Source organism: Anomaloglossus baeobatrachus, unplaced genomic scaffold, assembly GCF_048569485.1.
Source record: "Anomaloglossus baeobatrachus isolate aAnoBae1 unplaced genomic scaffold, aAnoBae1.hap1 Scaffold_325, whole genome shotgun sequence".
NCBI lineage: Eukaryota > Metazoa > Chordata > Amphibia > Anura > Aromobatidae > Anomaloglossus > Anomaloglossus baeobatrachus.
Window position 1 is genome coordinate 132,796 of NW_027442639.1, and position 23,712 is coordinate 156,507.

The window sequence follows — 23,712 nt, forward strand, 5'->3', positions numbered from 1 at the left end:
TTGAATGGAATAGATCCCTTTTGGACAAAGTGGAGTCAGATGCTGCAGTGACCACAGGTGTGAGAGGATCTACAATTGGCATCTGGTGTTATCTCTCTGCTTCCACTCCAAATAAAGTTACCTGTTGTTACCTGAACGTCAAATACTAAGAATGGGCGGCCTATGAAAGAATTAGTACTTTCATTAAGTATACTAAACCGGCTAATTGGGAATAGACAAACTGTAAAAAGCCCTCTGAGAAAGCCCCTCTCTAACCTTTGTTAGTAAGCTTTTCTGTAGCCTGCCTGTTGATGTATTTTCGGTTTGAACAGTGCACAACATGAAGAGACGGAACACTGGCGGCTTGTCACAATGCCCCCCGATGACATCACAATAGCGCTGCTGCCTAGAAAACAAGCTGCGCAGAAGAAGTTGTTCTTTGGGTGGGAGGGTGGGCTAGTGGAAGGAGGGGGCAATCTCTTTTTTTCCCGGGTGGTAGGGGGATGACAGGAGAAGGGAAGCGGGTGGTGAGAAAGGTACAGAGGGCAGGGTTTGGGGGCTGGGAAGGAAAGGGAAAAGATTAGGGTTTGGGGATGATGAAAGGGCTTTCTACGGGTAAGGATGGCAAAGGGTGGCAGTGACGGAAAGTCAGGCAACCTGTCCTGTCCGTCTTTTTGTATCGTGAATTGGAAAGACTGCAAGGGGGAGGGGAGTTGCTTGCGCCCTAAAGGAGGAGTTATTCAGATTCATTGCAGTGGGCGGCGGCTGCAAAACGCACCATTCTTCTTGTTTTTGCTCTGCAAAGCAGCCTTTTCAAGGGTTGGCTTGGGTGACAAAATGTCTTGTGTAGGCGTGGGTTTGTCTCCCTCTCGCTCTCTCTCCCTAAGATGTGTCCGGCATAGGCCAGGGTGCCACTCGAGGCCCAAACCAATTCTGGTTATCGCTTCTCGGCCTTTTGGCTAAGATCAAGTGTAGTATCTGTTCTTATCAGTTTAATATCTGATACGTCCCCTATCTGGGGACCATATATTAAATGGATTTTTAGAACAGGGAGATGGAAAAAGAGCTTGCTCTGTCCACTCCACGCATTGACCTGGTATTGCAGTACCTCCAGGAACGGTGCACCCCTTCTTAACCCAGTTTCCAAAAGCAGAACTCGATTCACCTGATTCATATTAGCCCGATTAGCGAATTGAAATGAATTTTTATCTAACACACTTTTTACTTGCTTTATTCATCCAAATAGCAAACTCATCACCACTCAACTTCACCAACTCTGCTATGTCCCGTGCAGTATCTTGTTGTCAGTCTAATCTAGATCATGTGTAATTGAATGGAATAGATCCCTTTTGGACAAAGTGGAGTCAGATGCTGCAGTGACCACAGGTGTGAGAGGATCTACAATTGGCATCTGGTGTTATCTCTCTGCTTCCACTCCAAATAAAGTTACCTGTTGTTACCTGAACGTCAAATACTAAGAATGGGCGGCCTATGAAAGAATTAGTACTTTCATTAAGTATACTAAACCGGCTAATTGGGAATAGACAAACTGTAAAAAGCCCTCTGAGAAAGCCCCTCTCTAACCTTTGTTAGTAAGCTTTTCTGTAGCCTGCCTGTTGATGTATTTTCGGTTTGAACAGTGCACAACATGAAGAGACGGAACACTGGCGGCTTGTCACAATGCCCCCCGATGACATCACAATAGCGCTGCTGCCTAGAAAACAAGCTGCGCAGAAGAAGTTGTTCTTTGGGTGGGAGGGTGGGCTAGTGGAAGGAGGGGGCAATCTCTTTTTTTCCCGGGTGGTAGGGGGATGACAGGAGAAGGGAAGCGGGTGGTGAGAAAGGTACAGAGGGCAGGGTTTGGGGGCTGGGAAGGAAAGGGAAAAGATTAGGGTTTGGGGATGATGAAAGGGCTTTCTACGGGTAAGGATGGCAAAGGGTGGCAGTGACGGAAAGTCAGGCAACCTGTCCTGTCCGTCTTTTTGTATCGTGAATTGGAAAGACTGCAAGGGGGAGGGGAGTTGCTTGCGCCCTAATGGAGGAGTTATTCAGATTCATTGCAGTGGGCGGCGGCTGCAAAACGCACCATTCTTCTTGTTTTTGCTCTGCAAAGCAGCCTTTTCAAGGGTTGGCTTGGGTGACAAAATGTCTTGTGTAGGCGTGGGTTTGTCTCCCTCTCGCTCTCTCTCCCTAAGATGTGTCCGGCATAGGCCAGGGTGCCACTCGAGGCCCAAACCAATTCTGGTTATCGCTTCTCGGCCTTTTGGCTAAGATCAAGTGTAGTATCGTTCGAAAAGGTGGTTTAAGGCTCCGGCCACCTTAGTACAATGATGCAATGCACACTGGAAGGTTGCGCTTGTTAGTACTTTGGGAGGATAGTATATCCATCTAGAGGAAACCATGGCCCTACCAGGATCGAGGCTATTAGACTGAGTAAGTGTGGGGGCTATGGTGCAATGTGCCCCAGGATTGACGACCCTGGAGTGAGTCTGAGCTTGCTGGCTTTGGACCCCGGCAAGCCTTGGGCTCTGTAGCACACCGTACCTTGCCCTTTCATACTTTCTGAGCATATTGCTCTATCCCGGCCTTCTGGCTAGGAAGGGAAATTTTTATAATCATGGTCGGAGGTCCGTTCAGCTTTGGGCTGAGAAACCAACACCCAGTTGGAGGTCCGGGTCAGCTTCGGCTGAGAAACCAACACCCGGTTGGAGGTCCGGGTCAGCTTCGGCTGAGAAACCAACACCCGGTTGGAGGTCCGGGTCAGCTTCGGCTGAGAAACCAACACCCGGTTGGAGGTCCGGTTAGCCTTGGGCTGAGAAACCAACACCGGTTGACGGTCCGGGCAGTTTCGGCTGCGAAACCAACAACTAGAAGCTCTCTACTCCACTTGGGTAAGATGCCTGGGTGGACGCTGGGAGCAACGACAAGGCTCAACCAGGCTTCGGCTTGGGGGAGCACCGAAGATCCCTGACCCTTGCTGTGGCCTTCTGGCTCGGAGGGACGGGGTTGATTTTTGGGGACCCTCTCCTCACGGAGGGGTCCACACGAATCCTAGCCTTTGCACTGTTTTTGGTGTGACTTCGGTCATGCATTTTTTGCGGTGCTTTGGAAAGCTTCATTAAATCAAAATCTGTTCTTATCAGTTTAATATCTGATACGTCCCCTATCTGGGGACCATATATTAAATGGATTTTTAGAACAGGGAGATGGAAAAAGAGCTTGCTCTGTCCACTCCACGCATTGACCTGGTATTGCAGTACCTCCAGGAACGGTGCACCCCTTCTTAACCCAGTTTCCAAAAGCAGAACTCGATTCACCTGATTCATATTAGCCCGATTAGCGAATTGAAATGAATTTTTATCTAACACACTTTTTACTTGCTTTATTCATCCAAATAGCAAACTCATCACCACTCAACTTCACCAACTCTGCTATGTCCCGTGCAGTATCTTGTTGTCAGTCTAATCTAGATCATGTGTAATTGAATGGAATAGATCCCTTTTGGACAAAGTGGAGTCAGATGCTGCAGTGACCACAGGTGTGAGAGGATCTACAATTGGCATCTGGTGTTATCTCTCTGCTTCCACTCCAAATAAAGTTACCTGTTGTTACCTGAACGTCAAATACTAAGAATGGGCGGCCTATGAAAGAATTAGTACTTTCATTAAGTATACTAAACCGGCTAATTGGGAATAGACAAACTGTAAAAAGCCCTCTGAGAAAGCCCCTCTCTAACCTTTGTTAGTAAGCTTTTCTGTAGCCTGCCTGTTGATGTATTTTCGGTTTGAACAGTGCACAACATGAAGAGACGGAACACTGGCGGCTTGTCACAATGCCCCCCGATGACATCACAATAGCGCTGCTGCCTAGAAAACAAGCTGCGCAGAAGAAGTTGTTCTTTGGGTGGGAGGGTGGGCTAGTGGAAGGAGGGGGCAATCTCTTTTTTTCCCGGGTGGTAGGGGGATGACAGGAGAAGGGAAGCGGGTGGTGAGAAAGGTACAGAGGGCAGGGTTTGGGGGCTGGGAAGGAAAGGGAAAAGATTAGGGTTTGGGGATGATGAAAGGGCTTTCTACGGGTAAGGATGGCAAAGGGTGGCAGTGACGGAAAGTCAGGCAACCTGTCCTGTCCGTCTTTTTGTATCGTGAATTGGAAAGACTGCAAGGGGGAGGGGAGTTGCTTGCGCCCTAAAGGAGGAGTTATTCAGATTCATTGCAGTGGGCGGCGGCTGCAAAACGCACCATTCTTCTTGTTTTTGCTCTGCAAAGCAGCCTTTTCAAGGGTTGGCTTGGGTGACAAAATGTCTTGTGTAGGCGTGGGTTTGTCTCCCTCTCGCTCTCTCTCCCTAAGATGTGTCCGGCATAGGCCAGGGTGCCACTCGAGGCCCAAACCAATTCTGGTTATCGCTTCTCGGCCTTTTGGCTAAGATCAAGTGTAGTATCTGTTCTTATCAGTTTAATATCTGATACGTCCCCTATCTGGGGACCATATATTAAATGGATTTTTAGAACAGGGAGATGGAAAAAGAGCTTGCTCTGTCCACTCCACGCATTGACCTGGTATTGCAGTACCTCCAGGAACGGTGCACCCCTTCTTAACCCAGTTTCCAAAAGCAGAACTCGATTCACCTGATTCATATTAGCCCGATTAGCGAATTGAAATGAATTTTTATCTAACACACTTTTTACTTGCTTTATTCATCCAAATAGCAAACTCATCACCACTCAACTTCACCAACTCTGCTATGTCCCGTGCAGTATCTTGTTGTCAGTCTAATCTAGATCATGTGTAATTGAATGGAATAGATCCCTTTTGGACAAAGTGGAGTCAGATGCTGCAGTGACCACAGGTGTGAGAGGATCTACAATTGGCATCTGGTGTTATCTCTCTGCTTCCACTCCAAATAAAGTTACCTGTTGTTACCTGAACGTCAAATTCTAAGAATGGGCGGCCTATGAAAGAATTAGTACTTTCATTAAGTATACTAAACCGGCTAATTGGGAATAGACAAACTGTAAAAAGCCCTCTGAGAAAGCCCCTCTCTAACCTTTGTTAGTAAGCTTTTCTGTAGCCTGCCTGTTGATGTATTTTCGGTTTGAACAGTGCACAACATGAAGAGACGGAACACTGGCGGCTTGTCACAATGCCCCCCGATGACATCACAATAGCGCTGCTGCCTAGAAAACAAGCTGCGCAGAAGAAGTTGTTCTTTGGGTGGGAGGGTGGGCTAGTGGAAGGAGGGGGCAATCTCTTTTTTTCCCGGGTGGTAGGGGGATGACAGGAGAAGGGAAGCGGGTGGTGAGAAAGGTACAGAGGGCAGGGTTTGGGGGCTGGGAAGGAAAGGGAAAAGATTAGGGTTTGGGGATGATGAAAGGGCTTTCTACGGGTAAGGATGGCAAAGGGTGGCAGTGACGGAAAGTCAGGCAACCTGTCCTGTCCGTCTTTTTGTATCGTGAATTGGAAAGACTGCAAGGGGGAGGGGAGTTGCTTGCGCCCTAAAGGAGGAGTTATTCAGATTCATTGCAGTGGGCGGCGGCTGCAAAACGCACCATTCTTCTTGTTTTTGCTCTGCAAAGCAGCCTTTTCAAGGGTTGGCTTGGGTGACAAAATGTCTTGTGTAGGCGTGGGTTTGTCTCCCTCTCGCTCTCTCTCCCTAAGATGTGTCCGGCATAGGCCAGGGTGCCACTCGAGGCCCAAACCAATTCTGGTTATCGCTTCTCGGCCTTTTGGCTAAGATCAAGTGTAGTATCTGTTCTTATCAGTTTAATATCTGATACGTCCCCTATCTGGGGACCATATATTAAATGGATTTTTAGAACAGGGAGATGGAAAAAGAGCTTGCTCTGTCCACTCCACGCATTGACCTGGTATTGCAGTACCTCCAGGAACGGTGCACCCCTTCTTAACCCAGTTTCCAAAAGCAGAACTCGATTCACCTGATTCATATTAGCCCGATTAGCGAATTGAAATGAATTTTTATCTAACACACTTTTTACTTGCTTTATTCATCCAAACAGCAAACTCATCACCACTCAACTTCACCAACTCTGCTATGTCCCGTGCAGTATCTTGTTGTCAGTCTAATCTAGATCATGTGTAATTGAATGGAATAGATCCCTTTTGGACAAAGTGGAGTCAGATGCTGCAGTGACCACAGGTGTGAGAGGATCTACAATTGGCATCTGGTGTTATCTCTCTGCTTCCACTCCAAATAAAGTTACCTGTTGTTACCTGAACGTCAAATACTAAGAATGGGCGGCCTATGAAAGAATTAGTACTTTCATTAAGTATACTAAACCGGCTAATTGGGAATAGACAAACTGTAAAAAGCCCTCTGAGAAAGCCCCTCTCTAACCTTTGTTAGTAAGCTTTTCTGTAGCCTGCCTGTTGATGTATTTTCGGTTTGAACAGTGCACAACATGAAGAGACGGAACACTGGCGGCTTGTCACAATGCCCCCCGATGACATCACAATAGCGCTGCTGCCTAGAAAACAAGCTGCGCAGAAGAAGTTGTTCTTTGGGTGGGAGGGTGGGCTAGTGGAAGGAGGGGGCAATCTCTTTTTTTCCCGGGTGGTAGGGGGATGACAGGAGAAGGGAAGCGGGTGGTGAGAAAGGTACAGAGGGCAGGGTTTGGGGGCTGGGAAGGAAAGGGAAAAGATTAGGGTTTGGGGATGATGAAAGGGCTTTCTACGGGTAAGGATGGCAAAGGGTGGCAGTGACGGAAAGTCAGGCAACCTGTCCTGTCCGTCTTTTTGTATCGTGAATTGGAAAGACTGCAAGGGGGAGGGGAGTTGCTTGCGCCCTAAAGGAGGAGTTATTCAGATTCATTGCAGTGGGCGGCGGCTGCAAAACGCACCATTCTTCTTGTTTTTGCTCTGCAAAGCAGCCTTTTCAAGGGTTGGCTTGGGTGACAAAATGTCTTGTGTAGGCGTGGGTTTGTCTCCCTCTCGCTCTCTCTCCCTAAGATGTGTCCGGCATAGGCCAGGGTGCCACTCGAGGCCCAAACCAATTCTGGTTATCGCTTCTCGGCCTTTTGGCTAAGATCAAGTGTAGTATCTGTTCTTATCAGTTTAATATCTGATACGTCCCCTATCTGGGGACCATATATTAAATGGATTTTTAGAACAGGGAGATGGAAAAAGAGCTTGCTCTGTCCACTCCACGCATTGACCTGGTATTGCAGTACCTCCAGGAACGGTGCACCCCTTCTTAACCCAGTTTCCAAAAGCAGAACTCGATTCACCTGATTCATATTAGCCCGATTAGCGAATTGAAATGAATTTTTATCTAACACACTTTTTACTTGCTTTATTCATCCAAATAGCAAACTCATCACCACTCAACTTCACCAACTCTGCTATGTCCCGTGCAGTATCTTGTTGTCAGTCTAATCTAGATCATGTGTAATTGAATGGAATAGATCCCTTTTGGACAAAGTGGAGTCAGATGCTGCAGTGACCACAGGTGTGAGAGGATCTACAATTGGCATCTGGTGTTATCTCTCTGCTTCCACTCCAAATAAAGTTACCTGTTGTTACCTGAACGTCAAATACTAAGAATGGGCGGCCTATGAAAGAATTAGTACTTTCATTAAGTATACTAAACCGGCTAATTGGGAATAGACAAACTGTAAAAAGCCCTCTGAGAAAGCCCCTCTCTAACCTTTGTTAGTAAGCTTTTCTGTAGCCTGCCTGTTGATGTATTTTCGGTTTGAACAGTGCACAACATGAAGAGACGGAACACTGGCGGCTTGTCACAATGCCCCCCGATGACATCACAATAGCGCTGCTGCCTAGAAAACAAGCTGCGCAGAAGAAGTTGTTCTTTGGGTGGGAGGGTGGGCTAGTGGAAGGAGGGGGCAATCTCTTTTTTTCCCGGGTGGTAGGGGGATGACAGGAGAAGGGAAGCGGGTGGTGAGAAAGGTACAGAGGGCAGGGTTTGGGGGCTGGGAAGGAAAGGGAAAAGATTAGGGTTTGGGGATGATGAAAGGGCTTTCTACGGGTAAGGATGGCAAAGGGTGGCAGTGACGGAAAGTCAGGCAACCTGTCCTGTCCGTCTTTTTGTATCGTGAATTGGAAAGACTGCAAGGGGGAGGGGAGTTGCTTGCGCCCTAAAGGAGGAGTTATTCAGATTCATTGCAGTGGGCGGCGGCTGCAAAACGCACCATTCTTCTTGTTTTTGCTCTGCAAAGCAGCCTTTTCAAGGGTTGGCTTGGGTGACAAAATGTCTTGTGTAGGCGTGGGTTTGTCTCCCTCTCGCTCTCTCTCCCTAAGATGTGTCCGGCATAGGCCAGGGTGCCACTCGAGGCCCAAACCAATTCTGGTTATCGCTTCTCGGCCTTTTGGCTAAGATCAAGTGTAGTATCTGTTCTTATCAGTTTAATATCTGATACGTCCCCTATCTGGGGACCATATATTAAATGGATTTTTAGAACAGGGAGATGGAAAAAGAGCTTGCTCTGTCCACTCCACGCATTGACCTGGTATTGCAGTACCTCCAGGAACGGTGCACCCCTTCTTAACCCAGTTTCCAAAAGCAGAACTCGATTCACCTGATTCATATTAGCCCGATTAGCGAATTGAAATGAATTTTTATCTAACACACTTTTTACTTGCTTTATTCATCCAAATAGCAAACTCATCACCACTCAACTTCACCAACTCTGCTATGTCCCGTGCAGTATCTTGTTGTCAGTCTAATCTAGATCATGTGTAATTGAATGGAATAGATCCCTTTTGGACAAAGTGGAGTCAGATGCTGCAGTGACCACAGGTGTGAGAGGATCTACAATTGGCATCTGGTGTTATCTCTCTGCTTCCACTCCAAATAAAGTTACCTGTTGTTACCTGAACGTCAAATACTAAGAATGGGCGGCCTATGAAAGAATTAGTACTTTCATTAAGTATACTAAACCGGCTAATTGGGAATAGACAAACTGTAAAAAGCCCTCTGAGAAAGCCCCTCTCTAACCTTTGTTAGTAAGCTTTTCTGTAGCCTGCCTGTTGATGTATTTTCGGTTTGAACAGTGCACAACATGAAGAGACGGAACACTGGCGGCTTGTCACAATGCCCCCCGATGACATCACAATAGCGCTGCTGCCTAGAAAACAAGCTGCGCAGAAGAAGTTGTTCTTTGGGTGGGAGGGTGGGCTAGTGGAAGGAGGGGGCAATCTCTTTTTTTCCCGGGTGGTAGGGGGATGACAGGAGAAGGGAAGCGGGTGGTGAGAAAGGTACAGAGGGCAGGGTTTGGGGGCTGGGAAGGAAAGGGAAAAGATTAGGGTTTGGGGATGATGAAAGGGCTTTCTACGGGTAAGGATGGCAAAGGGTGGCAGTGACGGAAAGTCAGGCAACCTGTCCTGTCCGTCTTTTTGTATCGTGAATTGGAAAGACTGCAAGGGGGAGGGGAGTTGCTTGCGCCCTAAAGGAGGAGTTATTCAGATTCATTGCAGTGGGCGGCGGCTGCAAAACGCACCATTCTTCTTGTTTTTGCTCTGCAAAGCAGCCTTTTCAAGGGTTGGCTTGGGTGACAAAATGTCTTGTGTAGGCGTGGGTTTGTCTCCCTCTCGCTCTCTCTCCCTAAGATGTGTCCGGCATAGGCCAGGGTGCCACTCGAGGCCCAAACCAATTCTGGTTATCGCTTCTCGGCCTTTTGGCTAAGATCAAGTGTAGTATCTGTTCTTATCAGTTTAATATCTGATACGTCCCCTATCTGGGGACCATATATTAAATGGATTTTTAGAACAGGGAGATGGAAAAAGAGCTTGCTCTGTCCACTCCACGCATTGACCTGGTATTGCAGTACCTCCAGGAACGGTGCACCCCTTCTTAACCCAGTTTCCAAAAGCAGAACTCGATTCACCTGATTCATATTAGCCCGATTAGCGAATTGAAATGAATTTTTATCTAACACACTTTTTACTTGCTTTATTCATCCAAATAGCAAACTCATCACCACTCAACTTCACCAACTCTGCTATGTCCCGTGCAGTATCTTGTTGTCAGTCTAATCTAGATCATGTGTAATTGAATGGAATAGATCCCTTTTGGACAAAGTGGAGTCAGATGCTGCAGTGACCACAGGTGTGAGAGGATCTACAATTGGCATCTGGTGTTATCTCTCTGCTTCCACTCCAAATAAAGTTACCTGTTGTTACCTGAACGTCAAATACTAAGAATGGGCGGCCTATGAAAGAATTAGTACTTTCATTAAGTATACTAAACCGGCTAATTGGGAATAGACAAACTGTAAAAAGCCCTCTGAGAAAGCCCCTCTCTAACCTTTGTTAGTAAGCTTTTCTGTAGCCTGCCTGTTGATGTATTTTCGGTTTGAACAGTGCACAACATGAAGAGACGGAACACTGGCGGCTTGTCACAATGCCCCCCGATGACATCACAATAGCGCTGCTGCCTAGAAAACAAGCTGCGCAGAAGAAGTTGTTCTTTGGGTGGGAGGGTGGGCTAGTGGAAGGAGGGGGCAATCTCTTTTTTTCCCGGGTGGTAGGGGGATGACAGGAGAAGGGAAGCGGGTGGTGAGAAAGGTACAGAGGGCAGGGTTTGGGGGCTGGGAAGGAAAGGGAAAAGATTAGGGTTTGGGGATGATGAAAGGGCTTTCTACGGGTAAGGATGGCAAAGGGTGGCAGTGACGGAAAGTCAGGCAACCTGTCCTGTCCGTCTTTTTGTATCGTGAATTGGAAAGACTGCAAGGGGGAGGGGAGTTGCTTGCGCCCTAAAGGAGGAGTTATTCAGATTCATTGCAGTGGGCGGCGGCTGCAAAACGCACCATTCTTCTTGTTTTTGCTCTGCAAAGCAGCCTTTTCAAGGGTTGGCTTGGGTGACAAAATGTCTTGTGTAGGCGTGGGTTTGTCTCCCTCTCGCTCTCTCTCCCTAAGATGTGTCCGGCATAGGCCAGGGTGCCACTCGAGGCCCAAACCAATTCTGGTTATCGCTTCTCGGCCTTTTGGCTAAGATCAAGTGTAGTATCTGTTCTTATCAGTTTAATATCTGATACGTCCCCTATCTGGGGACCATATATTAAATGGATTTTTAGAACAGGGAGATGGAAAAAGAGCTTGCTCTGTCCACTCCACGCATTGACCTGGTATTGCAGTACCTCCAGGAACGGTGCACCCCTTCTTAACCCAGTTTCCAAAAGCAGAACTCGATTCACCTGATTCATATTAGCCCGATTAGCGAATTGAAATGAATTTTTATCTAACACACTTTTTACTTGCTTTATTCATCCAAATAGCAAACTCATCACCACTCAACTTCACCAACTCTGCTATGTCCCGTGCAGTATCTTGTTGTCAGTCTAATCTAGATCATGTGTAATTGAATGGAATAGATCCCTTTTGGACAAAGTGGAGTCAGATGCTGCAGTGACCACAGGTGTGAGAGGATCTACAATTGGCATCTGGTGTTATCTCTCTGCTTCCACTCCAAATAAAGTTACCTGTTGTTACCTGAACGTCAAATACTAAGAATGGGCGGCCTATGAAAGAATTAGTACTTTCATTAAGTATACTAAACCGGCTAATTGGGAATAGACAAACTGTAAAAAGCCCTCTGAGAAAGCCCCTCTCTAACCTTTGTTAGTAAGCTTTTCTGTAGCCTGCCTGTTGATGTATTTTCGGTTTGAACAGTGCACAACATGAAGAGACGGAACACTGGCGGCTTGTCACAATGCCCCCCGATGACATCACAATAGCGCTGCTGCCTAGAAAACAAGCTGCGCAGAAGAAGTTGTTCTTTGGGTGGGAGGGTGGGCTAGTGGAAGGAGGGGGCAATCTCTTTTTTTCCCGGGTGGTAGGGGGATGACAGGAGAAGGGAAGCGGGTGGTGAGAAAGGTACAGAGGGCAGGGTTTGGGGGCTGGGAAGGAAAGGGAAAAGATTAGGGTTTGGGGATGATGAAAGGGCTTTCTACGGGTAAGGATGGCAAAGGGTGGCAGTGACGGAAAGTCAGGCAACCTGTCCTGTCCGTCTTTTTGTATCGTGAATTGGAAAGACTGCAAGGGGGAGGGGAGTTGCTTGCGCCCTAAAGGAGGAGTTATTCAGATTCATTGCAGTGGGCGGCGGCTGCAAAACGCACCATTCTTCTTGTTTTTGCTCTGCAAAGCAGCCTTTTCAAGGGTTGGCTTGGGTGACAAAATGTCTTGTGTAGGCGTGGGTTTGTCTCCCTCTCGCTCTCTCTCCCTAAGATGTGTCCGGCATAGGCCAGGGTGCCACTCGAGGCCCAAACCAATTCTGGTTATCGCTTCTCGGCCTTTTGGCTAAGATCAAGTGTAGTATCTGTTCTTATCAGTTTAATATCTGATACGTCCCCTATCTGGGGACCATATATTAAATGGATTTTTAGAACAGGGAGATGGAAAAAGAGCTTGCTCTGTCCACTCCACGCATTGACCTGGTATTGCAGTACCTCCAGGAACGGTGCACCCCTTCTTAACCCAGTTTCCAAAAGCAGAACTCGATTCACCTGATTCATATTAGCCCGATTAGCGAATTGAAATGAATTTTTATCTAACACACTTTTTACTTGCTTTATTCATCCAAATAGCAAACTCATCACCACTCAACTTCACCAACTCTGCTATGTCCCGTGCAGTATCTTGTTGTCAGTCTAATCTAGATCATGTGTAATTGAATGGAATAGATCCCTTTTGGACAAAGTGGAGTCAGATGCTGCAGTGACCACAGGTGTGAGAGGATCTACAATTGGCATCTGGTGTTATCTCTCTGCTTCCACTCCAAATAAAGTTACCTGTTGTTACCTGAACGTCAAATACTAAGAATGGGCGGCCTATGAAAGAATTAGTACTTTCATTAAGTATACTAAACCGGCTAATTGGGAATAGACAAACTGTAAAAAGCCCTCTGAGAAAGCCCCTCTCTAACCTTTGTTAGTAAGCTTTTCTGTAGCCTGCCTGTTGATGTATTTTCGGTTTGAACAGTGCACAACATGAAGAGACGGAACACTGGCGGCTTGTCACAATGCCCCCCGATGACATCACAATAGCGCTGCTGCCTAGAAAACAAGCTGCGCAGAAGTTGTTCTTTGGGTGGGAGGGTGGGCTAGTGGAAGGAGGGGGCAATCTCTTTTTTTCCCGGGTGGTAGGGGGATGACAGGAGAAGGGAAGCGGGTGGTGAGAAAGGTACAGAGGGCAGGGTTTGGGGGCTGGGAAGGAAAGGGAAAAGATTAGGGTTTGGGGATGATGAAAGGGCTTTCTACGGGTAAGGATGGCAAAGGGTGGCAGTGACGGAAAGTCAGGCAACCTGTCCTGTCCGTCTTTTTGTATCGTGAATTGGAAAGACTGCAAGGGGGAGGGGAGTTGCTTGCGCCCTAAAGGAGGAGTTATTCAGATTCATTGCAGTGGGCGGCGGCTGCAAAACGCACCATTCTTCTTGTTTTTGCTCTGCAAAGCAGCCTTTTCAAGGGTTGGCTTGGGTGACAAAATGTCTTGTGTAGGCGTGGGTTTGTCTCCCTCTCGCTCTCTCTCCCTAAGATGTGTCCGGCATAGGCCAGGGTGCCACTCGAGGCCCAAACCAATTCTGGTTATCGCTTCTCGGCCTTTTGGCTAAGATCAAGTGTAGTATCTGTTCTTATCAGTTTAATATCTGATACGTCCCCTATCTGGGGACCATATATTAAATGGATTTTTAGAACAGGGAGATGGAAAAAGAGCTTGCTCTGTCCACTCCACGCATTGACCTGGTATTGCAGTACCTCCAGGAACGGTGCACCCCTTCTTAACCCAGTTTCCAAAAGCAGAACTCGATTCACCTGATTCATATTAGCCCGATTAGCGAATTGAAATGAATTTTTATCTAACACACTTTTTACTTGCTTTATTCATCCAAATAGCAAACTCATCACCACTCAACTTCACCAACTCTGCTATGTCCCGTGCAGTATCTTGTTGTCAGTCTAATCTAGATCATGTGTAATTGAATGGAATAGATCCCTTTTGGACAAAGTGGAGTCAGATGCTGCAGTGACCACAGGTGTGAGAGGATCTACAATTGGCATCTGGTGTTATCTCTCTGCTTCCACTCCAAATAAAGTTACCTGTTGTTACCTGAACGTCAAATACTAAGAATGGGCGGCCTATGAAAGAATTAGTACTTTCATTAAGTATACTAAACCGGCTAATTGGGAATAGACAAACTGTAAAAAGCCCTCTGAGAAAGCCCCTCTCTAACCTTTGTTAGTAAGCTTTTCTGTAGCCTGCCTGTTGATGTATTTTCGGTTTGAACAGTGCACAACATGAAGAGACGGAACACTGGCGGCTTGTCACAATGCCCCCCGATGACATCACAATAGCGCTGCTGCCTAGAAAACAAGCTGCGCAGAAGAAGTTGTTCTTTGGGTGGGAGGGTGGGCTAGTGGAAGGAGGGGGCAATCTCTTTTTTTCCCGGGTGGTAGGGGGATGACAGGAGAAGGGAAGCGGGTGGTGAGAAAGGTACAGAGGGCAGGGTTTGGGGGCTGGGAAGGAAAGGGAAAAGATTAGGGTTTGGGGATGATGAAAGGGCTTTCTACGGGTAAGGATGGCAAAGGGTGGCAGTGACGGAAAGTCAGGCAACCTGTCCTGTCCGTCTTTTTGTATCGTGAATTGGAAAGACTGCAAGGGGGAGGGGAGTTGCTTGCGCCCTAAAGGAGGAGTTATTCAGATTCATTGCAGTGGGCGGCGGCTGCAAAACGCACCATTCTTCTTGTTTTTGCTCTGCAAAGCAGCCTTTTCAAGGGTTGGCTTGGGTGACAAAATGTCTTGTGTAGGCGTGGGTTTGTCTCCCTCTCGCTCTCTCTCCCTAAGATGTGTCCGGCATAGGCCAGGGTGCCACTCGAGGCCCAAACCAATTCTGGTTATCGCTTCTCGGCCTTTTGGCTAAGATCAAGTGTAGTATCTGTTCTTATCAGTTTAATATCTGATACGTCCCCTATCTGGGGACCATATATTAAATGGATTTTTAGAACAGGGAGATGGAAAAAGAACTTGCTCTGTCCACTCCACGCATTGACCTGGTATTGCAGTACCTCCAGGAACGGTGCACCCCTTCTTAACCCAGTTTCCAAAAGCAGAACTCGATTCACCTGATTCATATTAGCCCGATTAGCGAATTGAAATGAATTTTTATCTAACACACTTTTTACTTGCTTTATTCATCCAAATAGCAAACTCATCACCACTCAACTTCACCAACTCTGCTATGTCCCGTGCAGTATCTTGTTGTCAGTCTAATCTAGATCATGTGTAATTGAATGGAATAGATCCCTTTTGGACAAAGTGGAGTCAGATGCTGCAGTGACCACAGGTGTGAGAGGATCTACACTTGGCATCTGGTGTTATCTCTCTGCTTCCACTCCAAATAAAGTTACCTGTTGTTACCTGAACGTCAAATACTAAGAATGGGCGGCCTATGAAAGAATTAGTACTTTCATTAAGTATACTAAACCGGCTAATTGGGAATAGACAAACTGTAAAAAGCCCTCTGAGAAAGCCCCTCTCTAACCTTTGTTAGTAAGCTTTTCTGTAGCCTGCCTGTTGATGTATTTTCGGTTTGAACAGTGCACAACATGAAGAGACGGAACACTGGCGGCTTGTCACAATGCCCCCCGATGACATCACAATAGCGCTGCTGCCTAGAAAACAAGCTGCGCAGAAGAAGTTGTTCTTTGGGTGGGAGGGTGGGCTAGTGGAAGGAGGGGGCAATCTCTTTTTTTCCCGGGTGGTAGGGGGATGACAGGAGAAGGGAAGCGGGTGGTGAGAAAGGTACAGAGGGCAGGGTTTGGGGGCTGGGAAGGAAAGGGAAAAGATTAGGGTTTGGGGATGATGAAAGGGCTTTCTACGGGTAAGGATGGCAAAGGGTGGCAGTGACGGAAAGTCAGGCAACCTGTCCTGTCCGTCTTTTTGTATCGTGAATTGGAAAGACTGCAAGGGGGAGGGGAGTTGCTTGCGCCCTAAAGGAGGAGTTATTCAGATTCATTGCAGTGGGCGGCGGCTGCAAAACGCACCATTCTTCTTGTTTTTGCTCTGCAAAGCAGCCTTTTCAAGGGTTGGCTTGGGTGACAAAATGTCTTGTGTAGGCGTGGGTTTGTCTCCCTCTCGCTCTCTCTCCCTAAGATGTGTCCGGCATAGGCCAGGGTGCCACTCGAGGCCCAAACCAATTCTGGTTATCGCTTCTCGGCCTTTTGGCTAAGATCAAGTGTAGTATCTGTTCTTATCAGTTTAATATCTGATACGTCCCCTATCTGGGGACCATATATTAAATGGATTTTTAGAACAGGGAGATGGAAAAAGAGCTTGCTCTGTCCACTCCACGCATTGACCTGGTATTGCAGTACCTCCAGGAACGGTGCACCCCTTCTTAACCCAGTTTCCAAAAGCAGAACTCGATTCACCTGATTCATATTAGCCCGATTAGCGAATTGAAATGAATTTTTATCTAACACACTTTTTACTTGCTTTATTCATCCAAATAGCAAACTCATCACCACTCAACTTCACCAACTCTGCTATGTCCCGTGCAGTATCTTGTTGTCAGTCTAATCTAGATCATGTGTAATTGAATGGAATAGATCCCTTTTGGACAAAGTGGAGTCAGATGCTGCAGTGACCACAGGTGTGAGAGGATCTACAATTGGCATCTGGTGTTATCTCTCTGCTTCCACTCCAAATAAAGTTACCTGTTGTTACCTGAACGTCAAATACTAAGAATGGGCGGCCTATGAAAGAATTAGTACTTTCATTAAGTATACTAAACCGGCTAATTGGGAATAGACAAACTGTAAAAAGCCCTCTGAGAAAGCCCCTCTCTAACCTTTGTTAGTAAGCTTTTCTGTAGCCTGCCTGTTGATGTATTTTCGGTTTGAACAGTGCACAACATGAAGAGACGGAACACTGGCGGCTTGTCACAATGCCCCCCGATGACATCACAATAGCGCTGCTGCCTAGAAAACAAGCTGCGCAGAAGAAGTTGTTCTTTGGGTGGGAGGGTGGGCTAGTGGAAGGAGGGGGCAATCTCTTTTTTTCCCGGGTGGTAGGGGGATGACAGGAGAAGGGAAGCGGGTGGTGAGAAAGGTACAGAGGGCAGGGTTTGGGGGCTGGGAAGGAAAGGGAAAAGATTAGGGTTTGGGGATGATGAAAGGGCTTTCTACGGGTAAGGATGGCAAAGGGTGGCAGTGACGGAAAGTCAGGCAACCTGTCCTGTCCGTCTTTTTGTATCGTGAATTGGAAAGACTGCAAGGGGGAGGGGAGTTGCTTGCGCCCTAAAGGAGGAGTTATTCAGATTCATTGCAGTGGGCGGCGGCTGCAAAACGCACCATTCTTCTTGTTTTTGCTCTGCAAAGCAGCCTTTTCAAGGGTTGGCTTGGGTGACAAAATGTCTTGTGTAGGCGTGGGTTTGTCTCCCTCTCGCTCTCTCTCCCTAAGATGTGTCCGGCATAGGCCAGGGTGCCACTCGAGGCCCAAACCAATTCTGGTTATCGCTTCTCGGCCTTTTGGCTAAGATCAAGTGTAGTATCTGTTCTTATCAGTTTAATATCTGATACGTCCCCTATCTGGGGACCATATATTAAATGGATTTTTAGAACAGGGAGATGGAAAAAGAGCTTGCTCTGTCCACTCCACGCATTGACCTGGTATTGCAGTACCTCCAGGAACGGTGCACCCCTTCTTAACCCAGTTTCCAAAAGCAGAACTCGATTCACCTGATTCATATTAGCCCGATTAGCGAATTGAAATGAATTTTTATCTAACACACTTTTTACTTGCTTTATTCATCCAAATAGCAAACTCATCACCACTCAACTTCACCAACTCTGCTATGTCCCGTGCAGTATCTTGTTGTCAGTCTAATCTAGATCATGTGTAATTGAATGGAATAGATCCCTTTTGGACAAAGTGGAGTCAGATGCTGCAGTGACCACAGGTGTGAGAGGATCTACAATTGGCATCTGGTGTTATCTCTCTGCTTCCACTCCAAATAAAGTTACCTGTTGTTACCTGAACGTCAAATACTAAGAATGGGCGGCCTATGAAAGAATTAGTACTTTCATTAAGTATACTAAACCGGCTAATTGGGAATAGACAAACTGTAAAAAGCCCTCTGAGAAAGCCCCTCTCTAACCTTTGTTAGTAAGCTTTTCTGTAGCCTGCCTGTTGATGTATTTTCGGTTTGAACAGTGCACAACATGAAGAGACGGAACACTGGCGGCTTGTCACAATGCCCCCCGATGACATCACAATAGCGCTGCTGCCTAGAAAACAAGCTGCGCAGAAGAAGTTGTTCTTTGGGTGGGAGGGTGGGCTAGTGGAAGGAGGGGGCAATCTCTTTTTTTCCCGGGTGGTAGGGGGATGACAGGAGAAGGGAAGCGGGTGGTGAGAAAGGTACAGAGGGCAGGGTTTGGGGGCTGGGAAGGAAAGGGAAAAGATTAGGGTTTGGGGATGATGAAAGGGCTTTCTACGGGTAAGGATGGCAAAGGGTGGCAGTGACGGAAAGTCAGGCAACCTGTCCTGTCCGTCTTTTTGTATCGTGAATTGGAAAGACTGCAAGGGGGAGGGGAGTTGCTTGCGCCCTAAAGGAGGAGTTATTCAGATTCATTGCAGTGGGCGGCGGCTGCAAAACGCACCATTCTTCTTGTTTTTGCTCTGCAAAGCAGCCTTTTCAAGGGTTGGCTTGGGTGACAAAATGTCTTGTGTAGGCGTGGGTTTGTCTCCCTCTCGCTCTCTCTCCCTAAGATGTGTCCGGCATAGGCCAGGGTGCCACTCGAGGCCCAAACCAATTCTGGTTATCGCTTCTCGGCCTTTTGGCTAAGTTCAAGTGTAGTATCTGTTCTTATCAGTTTAATATCTGATACGTCCCCTATCTGGGGACCATATATTAAATGGATTTTTAGAACAGGGAGATGGAAAAAGAGCTTGCTCTGTCCACTCCACGCATTGACCTGGTATTGCAGTACCTCCAGGAACGGTGCACCCCTTCTTAACCCAGTTTCCAAAAGCAGAACTCGATTCACCTGATTCATATTAGCCCGATTAGCGAATTGAAATGAATTTTTATCTAACACACTTTTTACTTGCTTTATTCATCCAAATAGCAAACTCATCACCACTCAACTTCACCAACTCTGCTATGTCCCGTGCAGTATCTTGTTGTCAGTCTAATCTAGATCATGTGTAATTGAATGGAATAGATCCCTTTTGGACAAAGTGGAGTCAGATGCTGCAGTGACCACAGGTGTGAGAGGATCTACAATTGGCATCTGGTGTTATCTCTCTGCTTCCACTCCAAATAAAGTTACCTGTTGTTACCTGAACGTCAAATACTAAGAATGGGCGGCCTATGAAAGAATTAGTACTTTCATTAAGTATACTAAACCGGCTAATTGGGAATAGACAAACTGTAAAAAGCCCTCTGAGAAAGCCCCTCTCTAACCTTTGTTAGTAAGCTTTTCTGTAGCCTGCCTGTTGATGTATTTTCGGTTTGAACAGTGCACAACATGAAGAGACGGAACACTGGCGGCTTGTCACAATGCCCCCCGATGACATCACAATAGCGCTGCTGCCTAGAAAACAAGCTGCGCAGAAGAAGTTGTTCTTTGGGTGGGAGGGTGGGCTAGTGGAAGGAGGGGGCAATCTCTTTTTTTCCCGGGTGGTAGGGGGATGACAGGAGAAGGGAAGCGGGTGGTGAGAAAGGTACAGAGGGCAGGGTTTGGGGGCTGGGAAGGAAAGGGAAAAGATTAGGGTTTGGGGATGATGAAAGGGCTTTCTACGGGTAAGGATGGCAAAGGGTGGCAGTGACGGAAAGTCAGGCAACCTGTCCTGTCCGTCTTTTTGTATCGTGAATTGGAAAGACTGCAAGGAGGAGGGGAGTTGCTTGCGCCCTAAAGGAGGAGTTATTCAGATTCATTGCAGTGGGCGGCGGCTGCAAAACGCACCATTCTTCTTGTTTTTGCTCTGCAAAGCAGCCTTTTCAAGGGTTGGCTTGGGTGACAAAATGTCTTGTGTAGGCGTGGGTTTGTCTCCCTCTCGCTCTCTCTCCCTAAGATGTGTCCGGCATAGGCCAGGGTGCCACTCGAGGCCCAAACCAATTCTGGTTATCGCTTCTCGGCCTTTTGGCTAAGATCAAGTGTAGTATCTGTTCTTATCAGTTTAATATCTGATACGTCCCCTATCTGGGGACCATATATTAAATGGATTTTTAGAACAGGGAGATGGAAAAAGAGCTTGCTCTGTCCACTCCACGCATTGACCTGGTATTGCAGTACCTCCAGGAACGGTGCACCCCTTCTTAACCCAGTTTCCAAAAGCAGAACTCGATTCACCTGATTCATATTAGCCCGATTAGCGAATTGAAATGAATTTTTATCTAACACACTTTTTACTTGCTTTATTCATCCAAATAGCAAACTCATCACCACTCAACTTCACCAACTCTGCTATGTCCCGTGCAGTATCTTGTTGTCAGTCTAATCTAGATCATGTGTAATTGAATGGAATAGATCCCTTTTGGACAAAGTGGAGTCAGATGCTGCAGTGACCACAGGTGTGAGAGGATCTACAATTGGCATCTGGTGTTATCTCTCTGCTTCCACTCCAAATAAAGTTACCTGTTGTTACCTGAACGTCAAATACTAAGAATGGGCGGCCTATGAAAGAATTAGTACTTTCATTAAGTATACTAAACCGGCTAATTGGGAATAGACAAACTGTAAAAAGCCCTCTGAGAAAGCCCCTCTCTAACCTTTGTTAGTAAGCTTTTCTGTAGCCTGCCTGTTGATGTATTTTCGGTTTGAACAGTGCACAACATGAAGAGACGGAACACTGGCGGCTTGTCACAATGCCCCCCGATGACATCACAATAGCGCTGCTGCCTAGAAAACAAGCTGCGCAGAAGAAGTTGTTCTTTGGGTGGGAGGGTGGGCTAGTGGAAGGAGGGGGCAATCTCTTTTTTTCCCGGGTGGTAGGGGGATGACAGGAGAAGGGAAGCGGGTGGTGAGAAAGGTACAGAGGGCAGGGTTTGGGGGCTGGGAAGGAAAGGGAAAAGATTAGGGTTTGGGGATGATGAAAGGGCTTTCTACGGGTAAGGATGGCAAAGGGTGGCAGTGACGGAAAGTCAGGCAACCTGTCCTGTCCGTCTTTTTGTATCGTGAATTGGAAAGACTGCAAGGGGGAGGGGAGTTGCTTGCGCCCTAAAGGAGGAGTTATTCAGATTCATTGCAGTGGGCGGCGGCTGCAAAACGCACCATTCTTCTTGTTTTTGCTCTGCAAAGCAGCCTTTTCAAGGGTTGGCTTGGGTGACAAAATGTCTTGTGTAGGCGTGGGTTTGTCTCCCTCTCGCTCTCTCTCCCTAAGATGTGTCCGGCATAGGCCAGGGTGCCACTCGAGGCCCAAACCAATTCTGGTTATCGCTTCTCGGCCTTTTGGCTAAGATCAAGTGTAGTATCTGTTCTTATCAGTTTAATATCTGATACGTCCCCTATCTGGGGACCATATATTAAATGGATTTTTAGAACAGGGAGATGGAAAAAGAGCTTGCTCTGTCCACTCCACGCATTGACCTGGTATTGCAGTACCTCCAGGAACGGTGCACCCCTTCTTAACCCAGTTTCCAAAAGCAGAACTCGATTCACCTGATTCATATTAGCCCGATTAGCGAATTGAAATGAATTTTTATCTAACACACTTTTTACTTGCTTTATTCATCCAAATAGCAAACTCATCACCACTCAACTTCACCAACTCTGCTATGTCCCGTGCAGTATCTTGTTGTCAGTCTAATCTAGATCATGTGTAATTGAATGGAATAGATCCCTTTTGGACAAAGTGGAGTCAGATGCTGCAGTGACCACAGGTGTGAGAGGATCTACAATTGGCATCTGGTGTTATCTCTCTGCTTCCACTCCAAATAAAGTTACCTGTTGTTACCTGAACGTCAAATACTAAGAATGGGCGGCCTATGAAAGAATTAGTACTTTCATTAAGTATACTAAACCGGCTAATTGGGAATAGACAAACTGTAAAAAGCCCTGTGAGAAAGCCCCTCTCTAACCTTTGTTAGTAAGCTTTTCTGTAGCCTGCCTGTTGATGTATTTTCGGTTTGAACAGTGCACAACATGAAGAGACGGAACACTGGCGGCTTGTCACAATGCCCCCCGATGACATCACAATAGCGCTGCTGCCTAGAAAACAAGCTGCGCAGAAGAAGTTGTTCTTTGGGTGGGAGGGTGGGCTAGTGGAAGGAGGGGGCAATCTCTTTTTTTCCCGGGTGGTAGGGGGATGACAGGAGAAGGGAAGCGGGTGGTGAGAAAGGTACAGAGGGCAGGGTTTGGGGGCTGGGAAGGAAAGGGAAAAGATTAGGGTTTGGGGATGATGAAAGGGCTTTCTACGGGTAAGGATGGCAAAGGGTGGCAGTGACGGAAAGTCAGGCAACCTGTCCTGTCCGTCTTTTTGTATCGTGAATTGGAAAGACTGCAAGGGGGAGGGGAGTTGCTTGCGCCCTAAAGGAGGAGTTATTCAGATTCATTGCAGTGGGCGGCGGCTGCAAAACGCACCATTCTTCTTGTTTTTGCTCTGCAAAGCAGCCTTTTCAAGGGTTGGCTTGGGTGACAAAATGTCTTGTGTAGGCGTGGGTTTGTCTCCCTCTCGCTCTCTCTCCCTAAGATGTGTCCGGCATAGGCCAGGGTGCCACTCGAGGCCCAAACCAATTCTGGTTATCGCTTCTCGGCCTTTTGGCTAAGATCAAGTGTAGTATCTGTTCTTATCAGTTTAATATCTGATACGTCCCCTATCTGGGGACCATATATTAAATGGATTTTTAGAACAGGGAGATGGAAAAAGAGCTTGCTCTGTCCACTCCACGCATTGACCTGGTATTGCAGTACCTCCAGGAACGGTGCACCCCTTCTTAACCCAGTTTCCAAAAGCAGAACTCGATTCACCTGATTCATATTAGCCCGATTAGCGAATTGAAATGAATTTTTATCTAACACACTTTTTACTTGCTTTATTCATCCAAATAGCAAACTCATCACCACTCAACTTCACCAACTCTGCTATGTCCCGTGCAGTATCTTGTTGTCAGTCTAATCTAGATCATGTGTAATTGAATGGAATAGATCCCTTTTGGACAAAGTGGAGTCAGATGCTGCAGTGACCACAGGTGTGAGAGGATCTACAATTGGCATCTGGTGTTATCTCTCTGCTTCCACTCCAAATAAAGTTACCTGTTGTTACCTGAACGTCAAATACTAAGAATGGGCGGCCTATGAAAGAATTAGTACTTTCATTAAGTATACTAAACCGGCTAATTGGGAATAGACAAACTGTAAAAAGCCCTCTGAGAAAGCCCCTCTCTAACCTTTGTTAGTAAGCTTTTCTGTAGCCTGCCTGTTGATGTATTTTCGGTTTGAACAGTGCACAACATGAAGAGACGGAACACTGGCGGCTTGTCACAATGCCCCCCGATGACATCACAATAGCGCTGCTGCCTAGAAAACAAGCTGCGCAGAAGAAGTTGTTCTTTGGGTGGGAGGGTGGGCTAGTGGAAGGAGGGGGCAATCTCTTTTTTTCCCGGGTGGTAGGGGGATGACAGGAGAAGGGAAGCGGGTGGTGAGAAAGGTACAGAGGGCAGGGTTTGGGGGCTGGGAAGGAAAGGGAAAAGATTAGGGTTTGGGGATGATGAAAGGGCTTTCTACGGGTAAGGATGGCAAAGGGTGGCAGTGACGGAAAGTCAGGCAA

General features: G+C 47.0%; 17 non-coding genes and 1 pseudogene across 17 annotated transcripts; all 18 read left to right on the forward strand.

Moving 5' to 3' along the window:
- The first annotated feature begins 918 nt into the window (after positions 1-918).
- LOC142269982 (U2 spliceosomal RNA) lies at positions 919-1,109 on the forward strand. The gene has a single exon (XR_012735358.1). It is a non-coding gene; the product is annotated as a U2 spliceosomal RNA (small nuclear RNA).
- Positions 1,110-2,226: 1,117 nt separating this feature from the next.
- Positions 2,227-2,368, forward strand: LOC142270157 (U2 spliceosomal RNA; annotated as a pseudogene).
- Positions 2,369-3,065: 697 nt separating this feature from the next.
- On the forward strand, positions 3,066-3,261 carry LOC142270140 (U2 spliceosomal RNA). Its single transcript, XR_012735496.1, has one exon. It is a non-coding gene; the product is annotated as a U2 spliceosomal RNA (small nuclear RNA).
- A 1,117-nt stretch (positions 3,262-4,378) lies between these two features.
- LOC142269983 (U2 spliceosomal RNA) lies at positions 4,379-4,569 on the forward strand. Its single transcript, XR_012735359.1, has one exon. It is a non-coding gene; the product is annotated as a U2 spliceosomal RNA (small nuclear RNA).
- A 1,117-nt stretch (positions 4,570-5,686) lies between these two features.
- LOC142269985 (U2 spliceosomal RNA) lies at positions 5,687-5,877 on the forward strand. The gene has a single exon (XR_012735361.1). It is a non-coding gene; the product is annotated as a U2 spliceosomal RNA (small nuclear RNA).
- Positions 5,878-6,994: 1,117 nt separating this feature from the next.
- Positions 6,995-7,185, forward strand: LOC142269986 (U2 spliceosomal RNA). The gene has a single exon (XR_012735362.1). It is a non-coding gene; the product is annotated as a U2 spliceosomal RNA (small nuclear RNA).
- Positions 7,186-8,302: 1,117 nt separating this feature from the next.
- On the forward strand, positions 8,303-8,493 carry LOC142269987 (U2 spliceosomal RNA). Its single transcript, XR_012735363.1, has one exon. It is a non-coding gene; the product is annotated as a U2 spliceosomal RNA (small nuclear RNA).
- A 1,117-nt stretch (positions 8,494-9,610) lies between these two features.
- Positions 9,611-9,801, forward strand: LOC142269989 (U2 spliceosomal RNA). Its single transcript, XR_012735364.1, has one exon. It is a non-coding gene; the product is annotated as a U2 spliceosomal RNA (small nuclear RNA).
- Positions 9,802-10,918: 1,117 nt separating this feature from the next.
- On the forward strand, positions 10,919-11,109 carry LOC142269990 (U2 spliceosomal RNA). Its single transcript, XR_012735365.1, has one exon. It is a non-coding gene; the product is annotated as a U2 spliceosomal RNA (small nuclear RNA).
- Positions 11,110-12,226: 1,117 nt separating this feature from the next.
- On the forward strand, positions 12,227-12,417 carry LOC142269991 (U2 spliceosomal RNA). Its single transcript, XR_012735366.1, has one exon. It is a non-coding gene; the product is annotated as a U2 spliceosomal RNA (small nuclear RNA).
- A 1,114-nt stretch (positions 12,418-13,531) lies between these two features.
- On the forward strand, positions 13,532-13,722 carry LOC142269992 (U2 spliceosomal RNA). The gene has a single exon (XR_012735367.1). It is a non-coding gene; the product is annotated as a U2 spliceosomal RNA (small nuclear RNA).
- A 1,117-nt stretch (positions 13,723-14,839) lies between these two features.
- LOC142270123 (U2 spliceosomal RNA) lies at positions 14,840-15,030 on the forward strand. The gene has a single exon (XR_012735485.1). It is a non-coding gene; the product is annotated as a U2 spliceosomal RNA (small nuclear RNA).
- Positions 15,031-16,147: 1,117 nt separating this feature from the next.
- Positions 16,148-16,338, forward strand: LOC142269993 (U2 spliceosomal RNA). The gene has a single exon (XR_012735368.1). It is a non-coding gene; the product is annotated as a U2 spliceosomal RNA (small nuclear RNA).
- A 1,117-nt stretch (positions 16,339-17,455) lies between these two features.
- LOC142269994 (U2 spliceosomal RNA) lies at positions 17,456-17,646 on the forward strand. The gene has a single exon (XR_012735369.1). It is a non-coding gene; the product is annotated as a U2 spliceosomal RNA (small nuclear RNA).
- A 1,117-nt stretch (positions 17,647-18,763) lies between these two features.
- On the forward strand, positions 18,764-18,954 carry LOC142270125 (U2 spliceosomal RNA). Its single transcript, XR_012735487.1, has one exon. It is a non-coding gene; the product is annotated as a U2 spliceosomal RNA (small nuclear RNA).
- Positions 18,955-20,071: 1,117 nt separating this feature from the next.
- On the forward strand, positions 20,072-20,262 carry LOC142269995 (U2 spliceosomal RNA). The gene has a single exon (XR_012735370.1). It is a non-coding gene; the product is annotated as a U2 spliceosomal RNA (small nuclear RNA).
- A 1,117-nt stretch (positions 20,263-21,379) lies between these two features.
- On the forward strand, positions 21,380-21,570 carry LOC142269997 (U2 spliceosomal RNA). Its single transcript, XR_012735372.1, has one exon. It is a non-coding gene; the product is annotated as a U2 spliceosomal RNA (small nuclear RNA).
- A 1,117-nt stretch (positions 21,571-22,687) lies between these two features.
- LOC142269998 (U2 spliceosomal RNA) lies at positions 22,688-22,878 on the forward strand. Its single transcript, XR_012735373.1, has one exon. It is a non-coding gene; the product is annotated as a U2 spliceosomal RNA (small nuclear RNA).
- The last annotated feature ends 834 nt before the right edge of the window (positions 22,879-23,712 follow it).